Source organism: Ranitomeya imitator, chromosome 10, assembly GCF_032444005.1.
Source record: "Ranitomeya imitator isolate aRanImi1 chromosome 10, aRanImi1.pri, whole genome shotgun sequence".
In the NCBI taxonomy this organism is placed as follows: domain Eukaryota; kingdom Metazoa; phylum Chordata; class Amphibia; order Anura; family Dendrobatidae; genus Ranitomeya; species Ranitomeya imitator.
The window spans coordinates 52,411,808-52,435,637 of record NC_091291.1 but is presented as its reverse complement, the minus strand read 5'-3'; the positions used below and the strand labels follow the sequence as shown (position 1 = coordinate 52,435,637).

Here is a 23,830-nt window from a genome sequence, read left to right as displayed (position 1 = left end):
CAAAGTGTCTGTAGCGTGACCTGAATGCAGTCTTCAATTCATCCCCAGGTCTAATACGGACCAAATTGTAGGCCCCACGGAGATCCAGTTTAGAAAATATCTTGGCATGCCGTACTCTCTCCAATAACTCAGGGATCAATGGCAATAGATAACGGTTTCTAATAGTAACCTTATTCAGTTCCCGAAAATCTATGCAGAGTCTAAGAGATCCATCTTTTTTCTTAACAAAGAAGATGGGTGCACCTGCATTAGATGAAGAGTGGCGTATGAAGCCCTTGGCTAGATTTTCATCAATATAGTCCTTCAACGCCTTTAGTTCGGGCCCTGCCAGAGGGTAGATCTTACCAAAGGGTATTCCTGCTCCAGGCAATAATTCAATTGGACAATCGTATGGACGGTGAGGGGGAAGCTGGTCAGCGTTCCTCTTGTGACTTACATCCGCATACTCCTGATATATACAGTTAGGGCCAGAAATATTTGGACAGTGACACAAGTTTTGTTATTTTAGCTGTTTACAAAAACATGTTCAGAAATACAATTATATATATAATATGTGCTGAAAGTGCACACTCCCAGCTGCAATATGATAGTTTCCACATCCAAATCGGAGAAAGGGTTTAGGAATCATAGCTCTGTAATGCATAGCGTCCTCTTTTTCAAGGGACCAAAAGTAATTGGACAATGGACTCTAAGGGCTGCAATTAACTCTGAAGGCGTCTCCCTCGTTAACCTGTAATCAATGAAGTAGTTAAAAGGTCAGGGGTGGATTCCAGGTGTGTGGTTTTGCATTTGGAAGCTGTTGCTGTGAGCAGACAACATGCGGTCAAAGGAACTCTCAATTGAGGTGAAGCAGAACATCCTGAGGCTGAAAAAAAAGAAAAAATCCATCAGAGAGATAGCAGACATGCTTGGAGTAGCAAAATCAACAGTTGGGTACATTCTGAGAAAAAAGGAATTGACTGGTGAGCTTGGGAACTCAAAAAGGCCTGGGCGTCCACGGATGACAACAGTGGTGGATGATCGCCGCATACTTAATTTGGTGAAGAAGAACCCGTTCACAACATCAACTGAAGTCCAGAACACTCTCAGTGAAGTAGGTGTATCTGTCTCTAAGTCAACAGTAAAGAGAAGACTCCATGACAGTAAATACAAAGGGTTCACATCTAGATGCAAACCATTCATCAATACCAAAAATAGACAGGCCAGAGTTAAATTTGCAGAAAAACACCTCAAGAAGCCAGCTCAGTTCTGGAAAAGTATTCTATGGACAGATGAGACAAAGATCAACCTGTACCAGAATGATGGGAAGAAAAAAGTTTGGAGAAGAAAGGGAACGGCACATGATCCAAGGCACACCACATCCTCTGTAAAACATGGTGGAGGCAACGTGATGGCATGGGCATGCATGGCTTTCAATGGCACTGGGTCACTTGTGTTTATTGATGACATAAGAGCAGACAAGAGTAGCCGGATGAATTCTGAAGTGTACCGCGATATACTTTCAGCCCAGATTCAGCCAAATGCTGCAAAGTTGATTGGACGGCGCTTCATAGTACAGATGGACAATGACCCCAAGCATACAGCCAAAGCTACCCAGGAGTTCATGAGTGCCAAAAAGTGGAACATTCTGCAATGGCCAAGTCAATCTCCAGATCTAAACCCAATTGAGCATGCATTTCACTTGCTCAAATCCAGACTTAAGACGGAAAGACCCACAAACAAGCAAGACCTGAAGGCTGCGGCTGTAAAGGCCTGGCAAAGCATTAAGAAGGAGGAAACCCAGCGTTTGGTGATGTCCATGGGTTCCAGACTTAAGGCAGTGATTGCCTCCAAAGGATTTGCAACAAAATATTGAAAATAAAAATATTTTGTTTGGGTTATGTTTATTTGTCCAATTACTTTTGACCTCCTAAAATGTGGAGTGTTTGTAAAGAAATGTGTACAATTCCTACATTTTCTATCAGATATTTTTGTTCAACCCTTCAAATTAAACGTTACAATCTGCACTTGAATTCTGTTGTAGAGGTTTCATTTCAAATCCAATGTGGTGGCATGCAGAGCCCAACTCGCGAAAATTGTGTCACTGTCCAAATATTTCTGGCCCTAACTGTAGCTAGTAGTTCAGAGACTGACGTGGGTCTCTTAGGAGCTGGACAAGCTGAAACTTCTGGACCCATCTGTTTCTCTGGAAAATGCAGCTTCTTGGTCTCCCAGTTAAATGTAGGCTTCTGAGCCTGCAGCCATGGTAGCCCTAGAATAATGGGGAAGTGGGGAGAAGAGATGAGCATAAAACACAGCCTCTCCTGATGATCTTTACCCATAAGGACCTTCAAAGGCTCCGTTTCCTGATCCACTGGTCCAGAGTTTAGCAGGGAACCATCCACAGTTTCCATCTGTAAAGGAGTAGCCTTCTTCACTGAACGTATCCCATGTTTCAGGGCAAAAGAGATGTCCATAAAATTACCGCTTGCCCCTGAGTCAATCATAGCAGAGCTAGACACCCAGACCGAGTCAACCCAGAGCTTGATGGAAAGAAAGCATTGAGAATTGTTCTTACAGCTCAGCTGGGACACTGCTGAGGAAACTTGAAAAACTGCCACATTTACACAGTCATCAGAATCTGAAATAATGGAGTTTAAGTCCAAAAAATCAACATCTATAGCTGCAGATCTTTCTGGGGCCTGAGATTCAGACATGACTGATCTCCTCTCGCAACACTCACAGTGAATGACTGCTGCAGTAGTCTTACGAGAACGGCTGGGGCAATTTATAATGAAGTGCCCTGACTTACCACAATAGAAACATAGAATTTCTTTTAAGCGATGTTCTTTGCGTGTATCACTAACCCGTCTCTGTAAAGAGTCCACCTGCATGAGTTCAGGTTCTGGTTCCCATGTGATCCTGCTCAGACGTTCCCTAGCTGGGGAGGATGGTAGGAAATGGTTAATGCGATTACTTTCAGACCATCTCTCCTGTCTGTGTTCAGTAAGACGGGCATCAATACGGATGCAGTAGTTAATAAAGTCACCTAACGCAGTGGGAGGGTCAGCACGAGCAAGTTCATCCTTAATCATTGGAGGCAACCCTTTCTGGAAGAGAGATTTTTGGGCGGAACTGTCCCAAGTGGTATCAAGGGCCCATCTCTTGAAATCCAAGGCATATTCGGCTACTGAGCGCTTACCGTGGCGCAAAGCCAACATGGCTGCTTCAGCTGTCGCACCTCGGTTAGGGTCATCAAACACCTGCCCCATGGCTGAAATGAAAGCATCCAGATTGTTCAAACATTCATCCTCATTCTCAATCACGGGGTTTGCCCACATCAGAGATTTGTTGGAGAGCAGCATGATTATAGTAAGCACTTTGGATTGTTCCGAGGTAAATTGCGAAGCATGTGCAGAAAAAAAAAAAGTTTGCATTGGTTAACAAACCCCCTGAATTTTTCACGTTCACCACCAAAACGAAAAGGGGGTAACTTGGGAAACCCAGAACCTGGAGGTAAGGATGGTGCCTGGACTCGTTCCTCCAGATCCTCAATCCTGGCTTGTAAATCCTGAGTATTTTGTCCAAAAACTTGCAGATTGTGATTAAGATCCTGTAGACTTGCAAAGCTGGTCTTTAAAGCCTGTATATCCGCAAGGATTGAATCAGTAATTCCACACAAGTCCTTTACGCAAGCCTTCATCTTCCCATATCCTTTAAGGCAGAAGTGCTAGAAACGAAAAGGAGCACATTAGTGTTTACCCATGGTAACACACCTGACTGGATAGAAGGGAATGTGCTCACCTGAAATGGTTGTGAGAAGTCACAACCACAATCATCACAGAAGGTATAAATGAAATATTTTCCCAGATCCTCTAAGGCAAAAATGCTAGAAGAGAAACAAGGGCGCACAATAGTGTTTACCTGTGGTAAACACACCTGGCTGAAAAGAAGGGAATGCGCTCACCTGAAATGGTTGTGAGAATACTAAGTCCAAGGCTTCCAGGAGCAGGTCACAGACTAACTGCAGACATGATTCATAAGCACTGATTGAACAGCTGAGGCTGCTTAAAAAAGCAAGAGTCTGAGAACAGGGTGGAAAAATAGAAGCTAGAAACTCCATACTGACTCAGGGCAAAGTAGCTGCAGCAGGACAAAGCAAAATGGCCGATGGAAAAGTTAGGTTTCAATAACAGAAAACAACAGCAGATATAGCAAAGATACTGAGAACCGTACGAAAATGACATGCCTGCTGTTTTTGACCGATCTTACATATCAATCACACCCCATCTTTCTCAATCCAATGTAACATCTCCTCCTGCACCTCTCTCACAATACAGCAGCTTGTCATTTTCACACTACTCCACCCTGTGTCAGCACAGCAGCAAACCCTCATTTGTGCAGTTGTGCTCATGTAAAGGATTTTTTCATTCCTACACATGGCAAAGTTAACAGCTTGAATTTCCCCATCTTCAATCTACTACTAATAATAACCTTTATTTATATATTGCAAACACATTCCGCACAGCTTTACAAGTCATCAGTTCATATAAAAAAGAGAAAAGCTACCAAGTTTAAGATAATCAAACAATTCAAGCAAAAATAAAGATGACCCTTCTCTTCAGAGTTTACAATCTACAATGAGGTGGGGGTGACACCAATTACAGGTGCTTATTTACAATAATGATACAACCATCTAGAGTAAATTAGGGGTAGATAAATGCTGCATGAGCCTTATGGCTACGATTGAGTTTGATGGTGAATCATGATCAGAGAAGAAGAAAATAAGCTATATATATAAACAGAACTTTGATTAGAGGACGTGATGGGCAGTCGTAAACAGATGTGTTTTTATGGAGCACCTAAAAATGTATAAGGTATGGTTATACTCCTAATTTCATGGGGGACAAATGGAAAGATATGAGTCATCGAGGTAGGAGATTGAACTGAGCTGGACAAAGTCCAGATCTGGGTTGTTACTGAATTTGTGTGTCTCAGAGTTTGAAAGTTGTGAGAGGCCACGAGAATTGGCTAGAGATAAAAACTGGGATGCAGTTGGGGAGGTGGAGCTGTTGACATCTCCCAGGATAAGGGTTGTCAATCCTGAGGACATGAAATGTGGCCGCAATGCATAAAACTGGTCAAGGAAGTGAGTGAGTGAGCCTGGGGGCCGGTATATAACTGCTACTCTGAGGGAGAGGGGGATGGAAAACCGTGATGGTGTGATCCTCAAAAGAAAAAAGGCGTCCAATTGGCCTGCAATTACTTATTATGTAACAAACTGGATTGCTGTTGGCAGTGAGGTTTAGGGTGATTGTGGAGTTAACAAAGCTTGTACAGAGGGACATATGCATATTCCATGTGTTGTAATCTGGACATGGATAAGTCATATGCTCACTATTACTTTCTTGAAAACTCTTTATTGTGAACAGCTTGCGGCCTCCTCGGATAATTTGTCATCCAATCGTGTCATTGTCTGGACGATAGGGGCCAGCTGAGAGCTATATGCTTCTACTATCACAGTGCTTGTTTCTGTATGACTCATGGCCTGTGATCTCTATGATAATTGCATGGCCACCCCAATCTGTTGGCGACGGAAATGCAGCCATTCCCTTTCCGCCTTATGGATACAGAAGGTTTCCGAAAGCTGATGGCCGGCTTTCTCCCCCAATACCAGTTGCCCAGTCACCATTACTTCTCTAAGAAAGATGTGCCTGTGCTACAGCAACAAGTTGCAGACAACATCACCTGTTCCCTGAAAAATTCTATGTCTGAGAGTGTGCAATTCAACAATGACACCTGGACTAGCAAGCATGGACAAGGGAGTTACGTCTAAATGAATGGGCACTGGGTGACTCTGGTGGCTGTAGGGGAAGTCGGGGAAGGGGCTGCACCACAAGTCTTGCAATACCTAAGGCTTGTAGGGCACTTGGGACTGGAGAAATAAACCACTACACACCACAAGATGGATAACTAAACAACTAGACAACAGGATTTGGAGAACTAAACTACTAAACAGCTAGGTTTGGAGGACTAAACCACTGCACACCATACGATGGATAACTAGACTAATAGACAAACAGGGGTTCGAGAACTAAACTACTAAACAGCTATGATTGCAGAAACAAACAAATTAACACCAGAACATGGAGAAATAAACTAATAGTAACATAGTAACATAGTTAGTAAGGCCGAAAAAAGACATTTGTCCATCCAGTTCAGCCTATATTCCATCATAATAAATACCCAGATCTACGTCCTTCTACAGAACCTAATAATTGTATGATACAATATTGTTCTGCTCCAGGAAGACATCCAGGCCTCTCTTGAACCCCTCGACTGAGTTCGCCATCACCACCTCCTCAGGCAAGCAATTCCAGATTCTCACTGCCCTAACAGTAAAGAATCCTCTTCTATGTTGGTGGAAAAACCTTCTCTCCTCCAGACAGACAACTGTGATTGGAGAACTAAACTACTAAACAGCTTGGGTATGAGAACTAAACTAGTACACACCAGGGGATGGAGAACTAAAGCAGTAGACACCAAGGTGTCACTAGACACCAAGTCTTGGAATCCCCAGGGCTTGCAGAATAAACCTCTGTGTGTAACAGTTACTGCAGTACTTCTGCATCCTCCACCTCCTCTAGAGCCTCCACCTATGCTCTCAACCTCTGCCTTAAATAAGCACATGTTACAACACTGCAGAAAGAATACATCCCCCACCTGTCCGCGTATCGCCAAGACTGGGTCTTCTCCGTACCCAATCTTCCTAAACCCCCATACCCAGGACACCAATCTCCACTCCTCCTGCTAAACATTAAAATTAAGACACAACACGTAAATTTCTTTGGATAATTTTGGCCACAGCGGCCATTTTATTAAAACAAACAATAACATGAATAACAACATGTATACCATATGTAAAAACCTTGAGGGGAGGGTTGTTGGAGCTAAGAAATCTGGCTCAAAAATAGGCATAAAGCCACCACCAAACTTGAAAAAACCAAACACTTCTTTACCCTCAGCCGTAACTACCAGCTCAAGGGCACCATGTAACCCATTTCGGGCAAACCAAACCCCAAAGCTCCCTAGGTAAACTCCCCATCCAGAGCCCGTAAAAAAAAGCCAGATCAACCCCATAAAACGTCATCACCCAACTCCAAGAACCCCACCCCCCGCCCACCTGCCACTGTGACAATGTTAACGAAAACTCCCCTCCGAGATTGAACTGCCTAAACCAAAAAAACCCCACTCCCTGGCAACCCCCATCAAAGAACTGTTCACTCAAACTGATACGAAAAAAGGGAGGGAGGGTGGGCTTCTCTCTTCATGATTCACCGCACAAGTGATCCTTCCCACACTTATTCCAGCCCCCGCCTCCTTGCTACACTAAGAACACCCCCCTATTCAAAATTCCCACCAATCCTGTGACTATCCCTGTTTTTATTCAAAAACTCCAAACCCCTCCTCTCGGCAACGCAGTCATGTGGGGGCTTCCATCAAGCTGCGCCCATTACAGCCCCCCCTCTTTCGCACTGCGCAGTCAGGGCTCACCATAATCAGGAAGTGTTTACAATAATATGCCTTGCAGTCATACAGATCAACAGTTGTGGACAGCTATCCATGCCGAGTTTGAGCAACGGCTGTCTACACTCAACCTGGAGCCAGGGAAGGCCGTGCGCAACAGCGGTGCAAACCTGGTGGCGGCCCTACACCTGGCCTACCTTACACACGTGCCCTGCATGGTTCGCATCCTCAACTTGATGGTATATCAATTCCTCTGCTATGGTCCCAGCCTGGATGTGCTGCTCCAAAAACCACTGTTGTGCTGACTTTCATCATTGTACTTCAGTTGCAAACGAGATCATTCGGACTACCGGTTAACCGGTTGATATGTGATATGACCACACCATGGAATTAAACTCTGCATATGTTGCAGCGACTGTGGCAGCAGCGCCGACAACTGATGTAGGGTGACATATTTCATAGCCTTAGCCTGGCACAATGGATGTGGTGCAATTCACACTTGCGTACTAGATCCAGATGAAGGACCTTTGCACCCTTTTGTACGTTTTCTTATTGACTACTAAGATGGTTAGCATTGATGATGCCATCATCAGCATCCCTATTATTGTCATCTACATGTTATAGCACACTTCAAGTTCAGGTCTGTCATCTCACAGACGTTTGCCATGGGAGGAACAAATGAAGATGGAAAATGAAAAGGACGAGAAGTAAGAGGTGATGGACGCGCAACAGTTAGGAGATGAAGATGGTAATAATTCCCTCTATGTTGTCTGTGGTTGTCTGGAGGGGATTGAGGAAGAAAGCTTGAGTATTATACGACCACCAACACACTGTGGAGTTGGACCTCATGAAAGAGACCGACCCATGAGCGCCTTCTTGCAGCACTATCTGCAACATGATTGTTACTCGTAAAGTTATGATTCCAAATAATGCTGACTACTGGGTTGCACGTGTGTTCTAGCCACAATACAAAAGTAAATTTTGCCTGTTGCTTTCCCCGTAGAAAGGGACATGCCCATGCTGCAATATCAAAACATGCTGGAAGACAATCTTGAAAGTGGTTTTCCCCAACACAGCAGTGAGGCACACAGTTTGAATCACAGTGATAGCCTTCCAACCACAGAAACGTTCAGTTGTCAATGCAAAAACATTAGCAGTCTTTCAGCACTGTAGTCCTATGTTACAGTCCCACCAAGGACAGCATCTGCAAAGAGTTTCTATTTTCTACCCTTGTTTGCGAGGGTTTACTTCCAGTAATTATTTTTCTACCCACACTACAAAGACATACAGATTGTAAATTTAAATTGTGAGTCCCAATCATGACAGTGCCAGTAATGTCTGTAAAGCAAATTTGAATCATTGGCGCTATATTAGCGATAAAAACCCCCCAAAAATTGAAAGTGATGCTCAGCCACACTCAGGTGGCACACATATCAGTTTTGTAGATTACCATTGTCAGAAAAATGTGAGGATAGTAAAAAGAGTAGTTGAATCAAAGACAATGGAGGTCTACCGGTATCGGACTCATGAAGGAGACCCAATGCAAAATCTACACATTTACAAAAATTAGTGTCAGACATTAAAAAAGGCATCAATGTTACCACAGAAGAAATAGTATAATAGGGATTGACAAGTCTTCCATTACACCTTACCCAGCAGATGGACACCCAACCAGTAGTGCTCACATTTCCACAAATTATTGTTAACATTTCCAACAGCAGAAGCAACATCAGGCATATAAGCCCCACTACAGGTATCAGAGACTGCAATTATGCAAGAACAATGCAGCACACTAAAAAATACAACATCCAGTAACAGAAGTTGTCCATTTTGTTTGCATAGCACGTCACATTAGTGGGTCACTAGTGCTTTCAGAAACATTAACATCTACCCCATATACACATCAAACACCAAGCCTAGTCACCCTTCCTCCACAACCTCGCTTTTTCACAGTCATGTTTCTCAGATAGAGTGCTAGGAGCAAACAATTAGCAACTGTCTACTGTATGACATTAGCAACAGATTTTTTTTTTTTTGGGGTGTGGATGAGGCCCGTATAACATTGATGAGATGCTGCAAACAATTTTAAAGTCACATGTCCACTACTGCATGACGTTAGAACAAAAGAATTTTTGGGGGCGGGAATGGGAACGCACAACAGGATCAATAACAGGGCAGCTATGGGAAATACGAGATCCAAGATCCAGCCTACAGCTATTGCTCATCTACCCAACAACAATTACCAGAGAAAATTTTATGCTTGTCCGAAGATAGGTGTAACAGGTGTGTCTCAATCTAGGTATAAAAGACGCCCGTGAGAAATTGGATGCCAAAAATGCACATCATCTAGAACAGAGGTCTCAAACTGCATTCCTCGAGGGCCGCAAACAAGTCATGTTTTCAGGATTTCCTTGGATTGCACAGGTAATAATTTAACCACCTGCACAGATAGTGATTCCAGCAACTTGTGCAAAGCTAAGGAAATCTTGAAAACACGCATGGTTTGAGGCTCTCAAGGAATGCAGTTTGAGACCCCTGATCTAGAGGATAGGTGCCAAAAAATTTCACAGTGAGATGTCCCCTACTGTATGATGTTAGTAACAGAAGAAACTTTTTGGGTCTATTGATAAGGCCTGTATAAGATTGAGTAGATACTCCAAACCCTTTAAGCTTCACATGTACCCTACTGTATGAAGATAGTAACAGAAGAATTTTTTTGCGTGTGAAATCTGAACGTACAACAGGATCAATAACAGGGCGGCTATGGGAAGTACGATGTTAGGAGTCGAGTTTCCTCTGCTGCACAGGGAGAATCTCGATCCGTGTCTGCTGCGGTCTCCCATTCTGCTTCGGCCGCAGTGGGCTCTGCTCAGCGGAGGCGAGCGTCTTGCTGGGACTGATTCTGTGCATGGGGTAACTGCTGCCTTTTCTGGCTCTCCTGTTGTACCCTGCACTGATCTGCGGCGAGCGGGCTTCTCTGGGACTAAGTCCTTATTTGCACACACTGAGCATGCCCAGAGCAAGATCTCCCGTTGGAGATCGAGGGTCACATGCTCAGGCACTGCAGCACATCCCATTGGTCCTCTTGGCAGGTCCTGAAAGGGCAAAACTTCTGTAGCTGCTTCCTGTGCTGCAACTATATAAACTGTGCATGACCGCACGGCCATGCGCTAGTATTGTCTTGATAATGTGTGTGTGTAGATGGATGTATGTCGATGGATGAAAGCTCCTAAGTATCCCTCCCTAGTGTTGTTGACTGCTCGCGGATGATGGTAGCTATCTAACGCCCGACTAGCCATCTGCACGTAACACACATCACAGCGTCCAGTTGCTGTGTCCGCCAGTACGGCGCCGTGCGCTTCCTCTGCGCTTTCCTTACCCAAGCCTGGGTGGTTAGTAGCGTTCGTCAGTGCGGCACCGCACGCACTCTCGTGCCTTTATATTCTATTTATTAGTTTCCTTACACACCCAGTTGCGGTGTTGTGCCAGCAAGTGTCTAATCGGACTTCAATCCTGAGTAGGGGTTGAGTTCGCTGACTTCTTGCTCGCGCTCTATGTGCGGTACTGCGGTCCTGTGACGCAACAGGATCGCTTCCTTCACGCAGGGTGAAGTTAACCCATGTGTGTATACTTAGTACCGCCATATAGTCCGTCTTACTAGCAGCAGGGTCCTTACCTGCACGGTGGACCTCGGACTGCGAACGCACCTAGTTTCATATCATCTATACTTGGTGCGTTCCGCCGGTCCTTAACATACGAGATCCATGATCCCGCAACACCTATTATTCATCTACCCAAAACCAATTTCCAGAGAGTGTTTGATGCTCGTCAGAAGATAGGTGTAACAGATGTATGTCTCAAGCTCGGTATAAAAGATGCACATGAGAAATTGGATGCCAAAGATACACATTATCTAGAAGATAGGCTCCAAAAAAATTCTAAGTGAAATGTCCACTACTGTATGACGTTAATAACAGAAGAATTTTTGGGGCCTATCGATAAGGCCTGTATAACATTGACCAGAAGCTCCAAACAATTTAAAAGTGACTTGTCTCCCACTGTATGACGTTAGTAACAGAAGAATTTTGGGGGGCCTGTTGATAAGGCCTGTACAAGATTGAGTAGATACTCCAAACAATTTCAAAGTCACATGTCCCCTACTGTATGACGTTAGTAACAGAATAATTTTGGGGGGCAGGAATGGGAAAGTACAATAAGATCAATAACAGGGCAGCTATGAGAAGTACAAGATCAAGGATCCAGCTTACATCTACCCGACGCCAAATACCCAGAGAGCATTTGATGCTCGTCAGAAGATAGGTGTAATAGATGTGTGTCTCAAGATAGGTATAAAAGATGCCCACGAGAAATTGGATGCCAAAAATGCACATAATCTAGAAGATAGGCTCAAAACAATTTTAAACTCAGATCTCGGATGTTGTATCACATTTTATTTGAATGTGAAACAGCTCTGCACACAGAACAATTTCAATGCCACTAAATGAAAAAGTTGGATATAGCATGCTGTATCACGTTTATCCAAAGAAAAAAAGAAATATTTCAATATGCTTGAGGTCTGCAGACATCTTCATATCACCACTACAACATGACAGTGTTCGATACAGTGGGTTGTATCACATTCAGCAACAGAAAAAAGTAGATTTTTTTAAAATGCGTGTTACGTCTGCAAACAGCTTCATATCACCACCACGACATGACAATGTGGGATAAGGCAGGCTGCATCACATTCAGCAACAAAAAAAAATTAGATTTTTTTTAATGCGCCTTAGGTCTGCAGAAAGGTTCATAGCACCGCCACAACATGACAATGTGGGATATGGCGGGCAGTATCACATTCAGCAAAAGAAAAAATTATAATTTTTTTAATGAATGTTAGCTCTGCACACAGGTTCAAATCACCGCCACAAAATGACAACATGGGATACAGCAGGCTGTTTCACATTTAGCAACAGAAAAATATTATAACTTTTTTAATGTGCCTTAGGTCCGCAGACAGTTTTATATCACCACAGCACTAAATGACAAGGTGGGATACAGCAGGCTGTTTAATATTTTTCCACCAGCAACATGTGATTTAGAATGCAATACTCGTGCATGGATCAATATAGAAGCAGTGCACAACACATGCCCTGCTGACGTTCTTTGTGTAGCTCAGTAATATCCAAAAAAGAAAAAAAAATGCTGGAAGGTAAATTAAACAGCCACACTGGACAGGAGCTTGTTACACTATTATTATTATTATTATTATTATTATTATTATTATTATACATTTTTATAGCACCATTTATTCCATGGCACTTTACATGTGAAAAGGGGGCAAGTATAGACAAATACAATAAACAAGAGCAAAAACAAACAAACAAGGCACTAACAGGTACAGAGGGAGGGAGGACCCTGCCCACGAGGGCTCACAGTCTGCAGGGGATGTGTGAGGATACACTAGGAGTGGGTAGAGCTTGTTGTGCGGCGATTCAGTAGGTTGTAGATCACTGCAGGCTGTAAGCTTGTCAAAAGAGGTGAGTCTTCAGTTTTTTTTAAGGTTTCTATGGTAGGGGAGAGTCTGATGATTTAGGGTAGAGAGTTCAAGTGGATGGGGGAAGCACAGGAGAAGTCTTAAATGCGGTTGTGGGAAGAAGAGATAAGAGGGGAGTAGAGAAGGAGATCTTGTGAAGATCAAAGGTTGCGTGTAGGTAAGTACCAGGAGAACATATCACAGATGTATGGAGGAGACTGGTTGTGGATGGCTTTTTATGTCATATTAAGGGTTTTAAACTGGAGTCTCTGGACAAGGGAGAAGCTGGGGAATAGCGGGGAGACAGGTAGATTACTCGGGGAGCAGAGTGTAGGATGGATTGGAGTGGTGCTAGAGGGGAGGCCAGAGAGTAGGAGGTTGCAGTAGTCAAGGTGGGAGATGATAAGGGCAAGCACTAATGTTTTTGTGGTTTCGTTGTCAAGGAATGCGCGGATTCGGGAAATATTTTTGAGTTTGAGATGGCAGGAGGAGGCAAGGGCTTGGATATGTGGCTTGAAAGAGAGGGTAGAGTCAAGGATCACTCCGAGGCACCGAGCATGCGGGACTGGGGAAAATGAGCAGCCATTGAACTTGACGGATAGGTCTGGTGGAGGGGTAGAGTGAGATGGGGAAAAGATGATGAATTCTGTTTTGTCCAAGTTCAGTTTTAGAAAGCGAGCAGAAAAGAAGGCCGAGAAAGCAGACAGGCATTGTGGGATATTGGTGAGTAAGGAGGTCAGGTCAGGTCCAGATAAGTAGATCTGTGTGTCATCGGCATAGAGATTATACTGCAAACCATGGGATTCTATGAGATGTCCCAGGCCGAAGGTTTAGATGGAGAAGAGTAGGGGTCCCAGAACTGAGCCTTGAGGGACACCGGCAGACAAGGGGTGGAAATGCTCGGTACACCGAGTACAGTGATACTCAGGCGAGTTACGAGTAGAGGCGAGCGCGTTCGCTCATCACTAATAGTTATTTATACTGAAGTTTTCTTTTTTAGTCCTATTTATTGTTCCTTTCACAATAAAAAGAAAACGAAATATTCAGAGTTGTAGACATGCTCTTTACATGAACTGATGCAAACCCTTTCAAAAAGGTTGTGAGATTGCAAAACACAAAAAATACCAAGGGTTGAATACTTTTACAAACCTCTGTATCTACAGTATTCTATTTACTATCTATATATTTTAGATCTTTCTGTCATCTTTTTATCTATATCTATTGTTGTGAATTCTGTGGCTGAGTTCACTTCTGTGGTCACAAGTGGTATTGCAGTCTCTGGGCTTCCTCCCTCAGGTGTTTTGGTGAGCTCGTTGGCTGCCTTGCTATTTAGCTCCACCTGAGTCTGTCTTCCTTGCTCCTTGTCAATGTTCCAGTGTTGGATCTGAGCTACTGCATCTTTCCTTGGGCCTGCTGCTCTGCTAGATAAGTGCTTCTAGTTTGTTTTCTGTTTTTTCTGTCCAGCTTGCTATTAACTTTTGCTGGAAGCTCTGAGAAGCAAAGGGGTGCACCGCCGTGCTGTTAGTTCAGCACGGTGGGTCTTTTTGCCCCTTTGCGTGGTTTTCGTTTTAGGGTTTTTTGTAGACTGCATAGTTTTCTTTGCTATCCTCGCTCTGTCTAGAATATCGGGCCTCACTTTGCTGAATCTATTTCATTCCTACGTTTGTCTTTTCATCTTGCTAACAGTCATTATATGTGGGGGGCTGCCTATTCCTTTGGGGTATTTCTCTGAGGTAAGTCAGGCTTGTATTTCTATCTTCAGGCTAGTCAGCTCCTCAGGCAGTGCCGAGTTGCATAGGTAGTGATAGGCGCAATCCACTGCTGCTTATAGTTGTGTGAGGATAGATCAGGTACTGCAGTCTACAGAGATTCCACGTCTCAGAGCTCGTCCTATTGTTTTTGGTTATTGCCAGATCTCTGTATGTGCGCTGATTACTGCACGCTGTGTTGCCTGATTGCCAGCCATAACAGTACAAGGAGCCCCCCAATGATTCCCAATAGAGGGAAAAAAGAAATCCTGACATCATTTTTTTTTCTTAGCTCTGTCTTCAGTCTTTTTTTTCCCCTAGACATTAGAGTGCTTCAGGACACAGCTGTGGACATGGATATTCAGGCTCTGTGCTCCTCAATGGATAATCTCGTTGTAAATGTACAAAAGATTCAAGATACTATTGATCAGAAATCGATGCTAGAACCAAGAATTCCGATTCCTGATTTGTTTTTTGGTGACAGAACTAAGTTCCTGAGCTTCAGAAATAATTGTAAGCTATTTTTGGCCTTGAAACCTCATTCTTCTGGTAATCCTATTCAACAGGTTTTGATTATTATTTCTTTTTTGCGCGGCGACCCACAGGACTGGGCGTTTTCTCTTGCACCAGGAGATTCTGCATTGAGTAATGTTGATGCATTTTTCCAGGCGCTGGGATTGCTTTACGATGAGCCTAATTCAGTGGATCAGGCTGAGAAAAATCTGCTGGCTTTATGCCAGGGTCAGGATGATGTAGAAGTATATTGTCAGAAATTTAGGAAGTGGTCAGTACTCACTCTGTGGAATGAATCTGCACTAGCGGCTTTGTTCAGAAAGGGTCTCTCTGAAGCTCTTAAGGATGTAATGGTGGGATTTCCTATGCCTGCTGGTTTGAATGAGTCTATGTCCTTGGCCATTCAGATCGGTCGTCGCTTGCGCGAGCGTAAATCTGTGCACCATCTGGCGGTATTGTCTGAGAGTAAACCTGAGCCTATGCAGTGCGACAGGACTATGACTAAAGTAGAACGGCAAGAACACAGACGTCTGAACAGACTGTGTTTCTATTGTGGTGATTCTACTCATGCTATTTCTAATTGTCCTAAACGCACTAGGCGGTTCGATAGCTCTGCCGTTATTGGTACTGTACAGTCCAAATTCCTTTTGTCCATTGCCTTAATGTGCTCTTTGTCATCGTATTCTGTCATGGCGTTTGTGGATTCAGGCGCTGCCCTGAATCTGATGGATTTGGATTATGCTAAACGTTGTGGATTTTTCTTGGAGCCTTTGCGGTGTCCTATTCCGTTGAGAGGAATTGATGCTACACCTTTGGCCAAGAATAAGCCTCAGTACTGGGCCCAGCTGACCATGTGCATGGCTCCTGCACATCAGGAAGTTATTCGCTTTCTGGTACTGCATAATTTGCATGATGTGGTCGTGTTGGGGTTGCCATGGCTACAAACCCATAATCCAGTATTGGATTGGAACTCTATGTCGGTAACCAGCTGGGGTTGTCAGGGAGTACATGGTGATGTTCCATTTTTGTCTATTTCGTCATCCATTCCTTCTGACATCCCAGAGTTCTTGTCGGACTTTCAGGATGTATTTGAAGAGTCCAAGTCTGATGCCCTACCTCCGCATAGGAATTGTGATTGTGCTATCGATTTGATTCCTGGTAGTAAATTCCCTAAGGGTCGTTTATTTAATTTGTCCGTACCTGAACACACCGCTATGCGCAGTTATGTGAAGGAGTCCCTGGAGAAGGGACATATTCGCCCATCGTCGTCACCATTGGGAGCAGGGTTCTTTTTTGTAGCCAAGAAGGATGGTTCGCTAAGACCGTGTATTGATTACCGCCTTCTTAATAAGATCACTGTTAAGTTTCAGTATCCCTTGCCATTGATTTCTGACTTGTTTGCTCGGATTAAGGGGGCTAGTTGGTTTACTAAGATTGATCTTCGTGGTGCGTATAATCTGGTGAGAATCAGGCAGGGAGATGAATGGAAAACGGCATTTAATACGCCCGAGGGTCATTTTGAGTATCTGGTGATGCCGTTCGGACTTGCCAATGCTCCATCTGTTTTTCAGTCTTTTATGCATGACATTTTCCGTGAGTATCTGGATAAATTCTTGATTGTTTACTTGGATGACATTTTGATCTTCTCAGATGATTGGGAGTCTCATGTGAAGCAAGTCAGAATGGTTTTCCAGGTACTGCGTGCTAATTCCTTGTTCGTGAAGGGATCAAAGTGTCTCTTCGGTGTGCAGAAAGTTTCATTTTTGGGGTTCATCTTTTCCCCTTCTACTATCGAGATGGATCCGGTTAAGGTTCAGGCCATCCAGGATTGGACTCAGCCGACATCTCTAAAAAGTCTGCAGAAATTCCTGGGCTTTGCTAATTTTTATCGTCGCTTCATCTGTAATTTTTCTAGCATTGCCAGACCATTGACCGATTTGACCAAGAAGGGTGCTGATTTGGTTAATTGGTCTTCTGCTGCCGTGGAAGCTTTTCAGGAGTTGAAGCGTCGTTTTTGCTGTGCCCCTGTGTTGTGTCAACCTGATGTTTCTCTTCCGTTCCAGGTCGAGGTTGATGCTTCTGAGATTGGTGCAGGGGCGGTTTTGTCACAGAGAGGTTCTGGTTGCTCAGTGTTCAAACCATGTGCTTTCTTTTCCAGGAAATTTTCTGCTGCTGAGCGTAATTATGATGTGGGCAACCGAGAGTTGCTGGCCATGAAGTGGGCATTCGAGGAGTGGCGTCATTGGCTTGAGGGTGCTAAGCATCGCGTGGTGGTTTTGACTGATCATAAGAACCTTACTTATCTTGAGTCTGCCAAGCGCTTGAATCCTAGACAGGCCCGTTGGTCGTTATTTTTTGCTCGTTTTGATTTTGTGATTTCATACCTTCCGGGCTCTAAAAATGTGAAGGCGGATGCTCTGTCTAGGAGTTTTGTGCCCGACTCTCCGGGGTTATCTGAGCCGGCGAGTATCCTCAAGGAAGGAGTCATTGTGTCTGCCATCTCCCCTGATTTGCGGAGAGTGTTGCAGAAATTTCAGGCTAATAAACCTGATCGTTGTCCGGCCGAGAAACTGTTCGTCCCTGATAGGTGGACTAGTAAAGTTATCTCTGAACTTCATTGTTCGGTGCTGGCCGGTCATCCAGGAATCTTTGGTACCAGGGAGTTGGTTGCTAGATCCTTCTGGTGGCCATCTCTGTCACGGGATGTGCGTGCTTTTGTGCAGTCCTGTGGAATTTGTGCTAGGGCTAAGCCCTGCTGTTCACGTGCCAGTGGGTTGCTTTTGCCCTTGCCGGTCCCGAAGAGGCCTTGGACACATATTTCGATGGATTTCATTTCTGACCTTCCCGTTTCTCAAAAAATGTCGGTCATTTGGGTGGTCTGTGATCGCTTTTCTAAAATGGTCCATCTGGTGCCCTTGGTTAAATTGCCTTCCTCCTCTGATTTGGTGCCTTTGTTCTTCCAGCATGTGGTTCGTTTACATGGCATTCCTGAGAATATTGTTTCTGACAGAGGTTCCCAGTTTGTCTCGAGGTTCTGGCGAGCCTTTTGTGGTAGGATGGGCATTGACCTATCTTTCTCCTCGGCCTTCCATCCTCAGACTAATGGCCAGACCGAACGAACCAATCAGACCTTGGAAACATATCTGAGATGTTTTGTTTCCGCTGACCAGGATGATTGGGTGTCATTTTTGCCGTTGGCTGAGTTCGCCCTTAATAATCGGGCCAGCTCGGCTACCTTGGTCTCTCCATTTTTCTGCAATTCTGGGTTCCATCCTCGTTTCTCTTCAGGACAGGTTGAGTCTTCGGACTGTCCTGGTGTGGATTCTGTGGTGGACAGGTTGCAGCAGATCTGGACTCAGGTAGTGGACAATTTGACCTTGTCCCAGGAGAAGGCTCAGCTTTTCGCTAATCGCAGACGCCGTGTGGGACCCCGACTTCGTGTTGGGGATCTGGTTTGGTTATCTTCTCGTCATATTCCTATGAAGGTTTCCTCTCCTAAATTTAAACCTCGTTTTATTGGTCCGTATAGGATTTCTGAGATTCTCAATCCGGTGTCTTTTCGTCTGACCCTCCCAGACTCCTTTTCCATACATAATGTATTCCATAGGTCGTTGTTGAGGAGATACGTGGCACCTATGGTTCCATCTGTGGAGCCTCCTGCCCCTGTTTTGGTGGAGGGGGAATTGGAGTATATTGTGGAGAAGATTTTGGATTCTCGTGTCTCTAGACGGAAACTCCAGTATCTGGTCAAATGGAAGGGTTATGCTCAGGAAGATAATTCCTGGGTTTTTGCCTCTGATGTCCATGCCCCAGATCTTGTTCGTGCCTTTCATGTGGCTCATCCTGGTCGGCCTGGGGGTTCTGGTGAGGGTTCGGTGACCCCTCCTCAAGGGGGGGGTACTGTTGTGAATTCTGTGGCTGGGTTCACTTCTGTGGTCACAAGTGGTATTGCAGTCTCTGGGCTTCCTCCCTCAGGTGTTTTGGTGAGCTCGTTGGCTGCCTTGCTATTTAGCTCCACCTGAGTCTGTCTTCCTTGCTCCTTGTCAATGTTCCAGTGTTGGATCTGAGCTACTGCATCTTTCCTTGGGCCTGCTGCTCTGCTAGATAAGTGCTTCTAGTTTGTTTTCTGTTTTTTCTGTCCAGCTTGCTATTAACTTTTGCTGGAAGCTCTGAGAAGCAAAGGGGTGCACCGCCGTGCTGTTAGTTCGGCACGGTGGGTCTTTTTGCCCCTTTGCGTGGTTTTCGTTTTAGGGTTTTTTGTAGACTGCATAGTTCTCTTTGCTATCCTCGCTCTGTCTAGAATATCGGGCCTCACTTTGCTGAATCTATTTCATTCCTACGTTTGTCTTTTCATCTTGCTAACAGTCATTATATGTGGGGGGCTGCCTATTCCTTTGGGGTATTTCTCTGAGGCAGGGCCGGCTCCAGGTTTTTGAGGGCCCCGGGCGAAAGAGTCTCAGTGGGCCCCCCCCCCTTAACACATACCCGATTTATGATGCTCAGATACGGCAGAGAAATGTATAGTACAATGCCAGATTTCACTTCTTACATGAGTGACAGCTATTGTAAATTCTGCAGTGTATATATACAGGACAGGAGGAGTGGTACTGTGCAGTGTATATATACAGGAGGAAAGGTGCTGTGCAGTGTATATATACAGGAGAGGTGCTGTGCAATGTATACATACAGGAGGAAAGGTGCTGTGCAGTGTATATATACAGGGGGAAAGGTGCTGTGCAGTGTATATATACAGGAGAGGTGCTGTGCAGTGTCGTGAGCAGGGCGTTGTTGTATCAGAAAATCTTTTCTGTTTTAAGTTTTTCTATGAAACAAAGACTTTTCTACATAAACAACGTTGTTTGGTTTTGCGGCCCTAACAGATCTGTGCTACAAAGTAACATCGCTCGGGCATTAATGAGGGACCTGATGCTGAATCCTTTCCACAAACCCTAATGACCCAATTAGTGCCCCGTCATTAGAAGCTCATTTAACGCCTCCCTGTCCCGAGCAATCATGTACAGTATGGGGGGATCCTGCAGCCCACCCGTGACTGCTCCATACCATACACTGCCCTCGCTCTCACTATTATCCTGTGCATTTCTCCTTCATCGTTACCCCATGTTACACTTGTCACCCCCCACTACAGAGTAGCAGGGCAGCCAATGTCACCCCCTCCCGGACCCTAATGGCAGCAGGAAATGTCTGCTCCTCTATTGGGTTGGAACCTGATTTAATCAAGGAATAATGTGGATTTGTTGCCGGTGGCTGCAGGGGAAGGGTTAAGTGATGCCATGTCCTTGGTGGGAGCAGTGGCAGCTGCTGGGACCTGGACAGACACAACCAATGTTGCTGTGACTGCACAGTGTGACCTGGAGGAGAGAAGCTGAGACTCCGGAGCAGAAATCACCCACATGCCAGCACTGGGCAGAGTCCCTCCAGTCACCAGCATGGGGCCACGGGGCCCCAACCTACAGCCCACATGGCAGCAGCTCCCCTTCCTCCTGGCATCTGGTTAACCCCATTTATGCGGGTCAGATTGTTATATTTAAGGTTTAGCAATAACCTTCATACAGATGGGAAGGGGTTAAGCTTCTTCCTACCCCACTGGTGCAGGTTTGGTGCAGCATGCATGTATTCTGGGGTTCTGGGAGAGCTGGGTGGCTGCAGGCTGCACCCCACCAGCTGCTCCTCCAGACATCACCCACATTTTTAGGCAGCAGAGACAGACAGCAGCAGACTGAGCCACAGGACCAACTGCAATTATTGCTGGATACCTTTGCACTCTGGTAGGACTAGCTCCTCCGGAATCTTCCTGATAAGTTCAGCTCAGCAGCACTGTCTGCAGCCAGCCAGGGGCCAGAGCAGAGAACTGCTCTCTCCGCCCACAAACAGTCACACTGGCTGCCTTCTGTTAACCCCTATGTGTGCCTGCCTGGCTGCACTGACTGAGTGAGAAGATGCTTGTGTCAGAGCTGGCACATAGGGGTTAAGAGAACGCAGCCAGCAGTGACTTTGTGGGCGGAGAGAGCATGTTATCTCCTGCTCTGCTCTCCCAGCTGCTAGTGGGCCCCCCTTTCTTCCCAAGGCCCCGGCATTTGCCCGCTGTGCCGGGTGCTGACGCCGGCCCTTCTCTGAGGTAAGTCAGGCTTGTATTTCTATCTTCAGGCTAGTCAGCTCCTCAGGCAGTGCCGAGTTGCATAGGTAGTGATAGGCGCAATCCACTGCTGCTTATAGTTGTGTGAGGATAGATCAGGTACTGCAGTCTACAGAGATTCCACGTCTCAGAGCTCGTCCTATTGTTTTTGGTTATTGCCAGATCTCTGTATGTGCGCTGATTACTGCACGCTGTGTTGCCTGATTGCCAGCCATAACAATCTATATGCATGATTGCTTTATTTTTGTCAACTAGCTATTAAGTTTACATAGTGTATTATAGAATGTAAAAGAGGATTATAAAAATGCATTGCTTAGGCTACGTTCACATTTGCGTTGTGCGCTGCTGCGTCGGCGACGCAACGCACAACGCAAACAAGAACGTATGCAAAACGCATAGTTTTGCGACGCATGCGTCCTTTTTTTGCCGGATTTTGGACGCAAAAAAAATGCATCTTGCTGCGTCCTCTGCGCCCTAACGCTTGCGGCAAAAAAGACGCATGCATCGCAAAATGCATGCAAACGCATGTCCATGCGCCCCCATGTTAAATATAGGGGCGCATGGTGCATGCATTGCCGTGGCTGCGCCCGACGCAGCCCGGCAGAATGCTAATGTGAATGTAGCCTTACGGATTGCTTATGAATCCAAGATGAGAAAATAATCTTACACTCACATTGCATTATCATGACAAAAGGTGAACCGTATGTATTTCACTAGACCAATTTTTCAGGATGAGAATGGGACCGAATTTTTAGATGCTAGTGTGAGTGAACTGTAAGGCCGGCGTCACACTAGAAAGAAATACGGACGTATGAGAGGTGCAAAAACAATGCATTGCACTCGGACCAATGTTTCTATATGGGGCCGGTTCCATCAGCCGTATATTTCTCAGCCGTATTTTATGGGCTGAGACAATCACAGCATGCTGTGATTGTCAGCGTATTCCAAGAAAAATATGCCAATGCAAATCTATGGAGGCAAGAAAAATATGGATTACACATGGACCACACGTGTGACTTGCGAGAAATATGCATCGGTGATCTAAAGAAAAGCCGGCAATTCAGTGCAGTGTACAGTAAAATCACACTGACAGGTTAGAATAGAATGGATAAAATAAATGTCTACACAATATAGAGGTATATATATACAGTACAGACCAAAAGTTTGGACACACCTTCTCCTGTAAAGATTTTTCTGTATTTTCATGACTATGAAAATTGTACATTGACACTGAAGGCATCAAAACTATGAATTAACACATGTGGAATTATATACTTAACAAAAAAGTGTGAAACAACTGAAATTATGTCTTATATTCTAGGTTCTTCAAAGTAGCCACCCTTTGCTTTGAGGACTGTTTTGCACACTCTTGGCATTCTCTTGATGAGCTTCAAGAGGTAGTCACTGGGAATGGTCTTCCAACAATCTTGAAGGAGTTCCCAGAGATGCTTAGCACTGGTTGGCCCTTTTGCCTTCACTCTCCGGTCCAGATCACCCCAAACCATCTTGATTTGGTTCAGGTCTGGTGACTGTAGAGGCCAGGTCATCTGGTGTAGCACCCAATCACTCTCCTTCTTGGTCAAATAGCACTTACTCAGCCTGGAGGTGTGTTTGGGGTCATTGTCCTGTAGAAAAATCAATGATGGTCCAACTAAACGCAAACCGGATGGAATAGCATGCCGCTGCAAGATGCTGTGGTAGCCATGCTGGTTCAGTATGCCTTCAATTTGAATAAATCCCCAACAGTGTCACCAGCAAAGCACCCCCACACCATCACACCTCCTCCTCCATGCTTCACGGTGGGAACCAGGCATGTAGAGTCCATCTGTTCACCTTTTCTGCATCGCACAAAGACATGGTGGTTCTAACCAAAGATCACAAATTTGGACTCATCAGACCAAAGCACAGATTTCCACTGGTCTAATGTCCATTCCTTGTGTTCTTTAGCCCAAACAAGACTTTTCTGCTTGTTGCATGTCCTTAGCAGTGGTTTCCTAGCAGCTATTTTACCATGAAGGCCTGCTGCACAAAGTCTCCTCTTAACAGTTGTTGTAGAGATGTGTCTGCTGCTAGAACTCTGTGTGGCATTGACCTGGTCTCTAATCTGAGCTGCTGTTAACCTGTGATTTCTGAGGCTGGTGTCTCGGATAAACTTGTCCTCAGAAGCAGAGGTGACTCTTGGTATTCCTTTCCTGGGGCGGTCCTCATGTGAACCTGTTTCTTTGTAGCGCTTGATTGTTTTTGCCACTGCACTTGGGGACACTTTCAAAGTTTTCCCAATTTTTCAGACTGATTGACCTTCATGTCTTAAAATAATGATGGCCACTCGTTTTTCTTTACTTAGCTGCTTTTTCATAGTCATGAAAATACAGAAAA

General features: G+C 44.9%; 1 protein-coding gene across 8 annotated transcripts in view; it reads left to right on the top strand.

Moving 5' to 3' along the window:
• Nucleotides 1–23,830, top strand: part of LOC138652018 (sulfotransferase 2B1-like) — a 267,378-nt gene that overhangs the window by 151,618 nt on the left and 91,930 nt on the right. The gene's annotated exons all lie outside the window — the stretch shown is intronic.